The following is a 4,616-nucleotide window of genomic DNA, read 5'->3' as shown; positions in this document are numbered from 1 at the left end:
GAGCTTGGCTGTGATTAAACGGGTAATTGCAGAGCAAGAGCAAGCCAGGAGCATGGGCTGCTGATGGAAAGGGAGCAGGAGCGTGGGGGGTGGAATCAGCCCAGAGGAGGATGCTCTAGCTACAGGGAGTTTCAGGCACATGAGTCGCTATGAAAGCAGAGCCTGAAGTTTTAGTTTGGTGACTAGATGTCAGTGCTAGCACGTGCTTCCTTGGAAGAAGACTGAGCACGGCAAGGTAAACAAACACACAGGTTGTTTGACTACAGCTTGGGGGAAGAAAGCAGAAGGTTTTGAAGCTGATTATAAATTGCTGATTTTTTTTCTCTTAGTTTCCCCTGCAAGAAATACACCGAAGGGAGGTGTGCTTCTTGCAGAGCTCCATTTCAGCTACAGCACTGCATCTGTGTCATCCTGGAACAGGACATGTCCTTAGCTATCCCCTGGTGACAAACTGGGTGGATTCCTGTTGAGAAATTCAGCCAGGCGAACTTCCAGAGCTGTAGTTAAGTCGTCCAGCTGGCCAGTTTAGCTTTTCCCTTTTGGCCATGTAATGAACAAGCTGTTTTCTTTTTTCTGTTCATACTTCATCTTAAATTAGAGGCAACTACTACTACCAGCAGCTTCTGAGATATGGTAGACCTTCTGCTTCCCAGAGCAGGTGATTAAATTAAGTAACTTCTTCAGTTGTGATACATTTGCACTGCCTGTGCACACTTCAGCCAAGCAGCAAATGAAAATTTGATGTGGGATTTAAAGATAAAATTTGGATTTTCTTTAATTTTCAGAGTCGTCACTGACCACAGTGCCTGTGAATGAATGGCTGGAGGGAAATGTTGGTCTTCACCCTGCGACCACTCCTCTCTTTCTGATGAGGTCCAACAAGTGAGATGCTGCTGTGACAGTCAGTTGCTTGAGCCTACCTAATATTTTCTGTTTGCAGTTTCCCATGACCCTGGAGATTGTGATGGTAGGTGATTATGACTGTTGCCATAGGTATTTGTCTAAGCCCTCCCAGGCTTTTTCCTGGAGCAGCTGGTTCGTCTCCCTGTGTTTTTTCCCTTTGGAGGGGTGCTGTCTGCATCCTCTCCTTGTCAGGCAAAATGCTGGAGACTGAGCAGAGCCAGAGGCTTTCTGGGGATGCTTTGCACCATCATCACTTGCAGAATGACCTGCTCAATTCTCTCCAGTTCTCTGTCACAGCAGCCCATGGAGAAACATTTCTGTTTTCCTTTGCCCCAACTCATTCGAGGCTGTGGTCCTGCCAGCGTGCTGGCTGTGAATGACCCTTTTCTTGGAGCTTCCACTTTGGAAGAAGTCATGTTTCTTGCAGGAAAACGAGGGACATGCTGAGGTGCAGTGATGGGGTTGCTATTTTCTGTTGCAGTGTCCCCTTTCCCATGTGGTTCTGTGCTGGTTGCAGCAGGGCAGGGGTGACCAGGAGGCTGCCCTCATGTTGCCCAATTTTTCTCTTGGTTTGTGCTTAGCAATTTGAGAGTTGTTAAGGGAAAAAGATGATTTGGAGGAAGGAGGAGGTGGGACGAATGGAGGAAGTTCAGTGGGTGTAAAACTATATGGGGATTCCCAGACCTCCCCTACAGCTGCATGAATTGCAGCTGTATGTGTGGACACTGCTCCAAGCATATGAATTTTCTTCAGTGTAATCCCCTATGCCATTGAGCTGGATTAGAGCTCCATGAAGAGCTGGTCAGAACAGCAGCTCCTGGCAGCTCGATCCCTACCCCTTTACTGTGCTGATGTTATAAAATAAATAAATCCCCTCAAACACACATCCACTTCTTACCGGGAGGGCTGGGTGGGGGCATGATGCTGCTCGAGAGGAAGAGGAGGGGAGCAAGCAGCAGCGTCGGGCTGTTTTCAAACCCACCTGGCTGCAGGATGTGGGGAAAGTGTGAAATACAGCACTGCTGCCAGATGCCCCAGCACAGAGCTAGTGGCTGCTCTGTGGGACCAGCACTGGCGTGCGGCTGCTTTGTGTGGAGGACAGGGTGGGTAAAACGTGGCCGCGTGGTGAAGGGACTCTTCCATCCCATGGGGCCCTGTCAGCGAGCACCTTCACTGCTGGGGAAAGGGGTGTTTGCTGGCTTGGGTTTGATCAGTCAAAGCCTGAGTTGGGGATGAAGCAAGGGATGATGTACATTATTTTCTCTCCCAGCCCATCCTGGGCTGCAGGGAAGAAGTTGGTTTGACCTTTGGGACATCCCTTGTTTGGTGGCATCACTTAAAGGAAATCTCATCGGAAGGTCTTTTAGGAGCTTCCAGATCACCGAAGAACGGAGTATTACCACAGGTGAGGATGCTCAAGTTTTACAGCTTCAGGACTTCCCAGCCCTGGAGTGAATCTCTGCCAGCTCCTGTGTCTCTGAGCATCAGATGAGTGGGTTTAGTGTGAGCTGGGCTCGTGGCAGGGTCTTGGGCATGAGGAGTGGGTTTGTAATCACTGGCCGGTCTCAGCCCTTCGTGTGACCTTGAGCAACATCATGGGAATTTTACCCTGTTGCAGAGCTTCTGCCATCTGCTCTGGTTCGCTTGGATGAGGAGTGCTTCTCTCTTTTCCTTCTTGATTTTTATACTTCAAACTTCCTTGAAAATGGAGGAAATGAAACCACAGGGCTTTTTTGTGAGTGACATGGGAGAGCTCAGGCTCCTTCCAGAGAAGAAACGAAATTTAGGATGAAAAAGTCATAAAAAAATCCCTCCCTCATCACTTGTGCTGGCTGCAGAAGTTTGGGGGCCACTTGATCTGGCCAGGCTGGGATGTCCCTTGGTGGGATGCTTGGTGTGCCACAGTAACACTGTTCATCTCCCAACTGCTGCAGAAGGTCGCACCAACACTTGGGATGTGGATCACAGACATTGCAGGGCAGTACCTGCTGATCCCACCAGGCAGGGTCCTGTTGCAGGGCTGAATCCTTTCTCTGCAGTTTTGATTCCTTTCCCAGCTAGGTAAATCCAGGCAAACCATTTTCTCCCGCAGCAGATGGACTTGCTGGGGATTCGGGTGTGCATGAGGACCCTGGGAAGAGACACAGGGTGTGAAGGGAGATAGAGACCAGGGATGGATGGGGATGAGTAGAAATGGGGACTCCCAGTTCATACTGCTTTGGAAGTGTGGATTTTTGCTTGGGTCTGTCTTAGCAGATGTTGGAAAAGCCATTCATGCTGACTCGCACGGGGACTGGCACTTGAGAGGGCTCTGTATCTGGATGGGTCTGGGTGCTGGGTTTGCCAAAATCCTGAGCAGCCCCAGGACACCCAAAGGGTGGTGGGATCTGAGCACCCTGAATCTCACCTGGGCTGGGCACTGGTGTCCCAAAGTGGGGACTCAACATCTGAGGACATATTCACTCTCATATTGGGATGCAATGGGAAATAACAGCACCTCCTCGCTTCCCTGCCGGAAGGACAGCCCTTGGCTCCTGTTGAAGCCCCTGTGCTGGGTGTTGGGGGCAAGCAGAGGACTAGAGGGACACAGTGTGAATAGTTGCCATGTGGGGGAGTGCTGCCCAGCTGGTGGCTTTTCTCCAGTGCCAGGAGGGTCGGTGGCATGGCTCTGGGGGCAAGAAACCCGCACCTCCCCGGGCACCAACTCTGCTGCCTGAAACCTTTGCAGTATTTCACTGCTGTGACTGTGCAGAGGAGTGTGCAAGGATTGGCCCCAGTGCTGGCTTGTCCCAGGGAGAGCCAGGAGCTACATGGTCCTTAGCAGGGGCTGGTTTGCCCTCACATCTCCCTCCCTGCCTGCCCGGCCCCCATGGTTCCTCCTTGCTGGGGGGCTGTGTGTGAGTGCATGACCCGGGTTGTAAGTGCTGAGATCAGTAAGCGAAGTGCCTGGCTGCGCTCTCTGCCTCCATGTGACTGCAGTTTCCGTTGGCTCCTTCCGCAAAGGCTATATTAGCACTAAGTGAGAACGCGGGTGGGAGAGAACACCCAGGGGGTTGCACCTACCCTTGGCTCCAAGAGCACACCGGAGAGGCCACCGGCTGCAGGATGAATTGGGGCCAACCCTGCGCACTACACCATGCAGTGAGTAACTGCCCCCTGATACCTTTACCAGGGGAAAGCCCTGCCGGGGGGTTTTGGGGAGCCCCACCTGCCACCTTGAAGATCTGTGGTGGCCACACATCACTGATGCCCACACTCCCAAGAGCCGTGGCTGTGTGGGCCGGTGTCGGTGTGCACCCCAGGCTCTCACAGACCTCTTGCATGTGGGCTCCTCTGTAGGGCTGGGGTTTCCTGTTGGTGCTGCTGTCACTCTCCTAGCTGGGGGAGGCAGCATCGTGGCAGCCCCAGGGAGGAGTGTGGGAGAATGAAGGCTCTTCTGGTGCTGGGGGAGGCCAGCACTAGGTGGCAAAGAAAGGCCGAGCTGGGTGAAGGATTGTGTGAGCTTCTGTGGATAGGTTCAGGGGCTGAAGGCCAGCTGGGGCCAAAGTCCCCATAGTTCTGGATGCAGGGAGGACAAAGCAGGGTCTCCTGCCACCATGTCTGGTGCAAGGCACTGCTGGAGGGTGCAAGCTGCTGGGTGCCAGCACCAGCCTGGGGAAGGGGTCTTTCTCTCCATCCCCACCAGAATAATAAATGCTGTTTTGATAAGACAC

Source organism: Nestor notabilis, unplaced genomic scaffold, assembly GCF_000696875.1.
Source record: "Nestor notabilis isolate BGI_N333 unplaced genomic scaffold, ASM69687v1 scaffold13422, whole genome shotgun sequence".
NCBI lineage: Eukaryota > Metazoa > Chordata > Aves > Psittaciformes > Psittacidae > Nestor > Nestor notabilis.
This window is presented reverse-complemented; position numbering follows the sequence as displayed.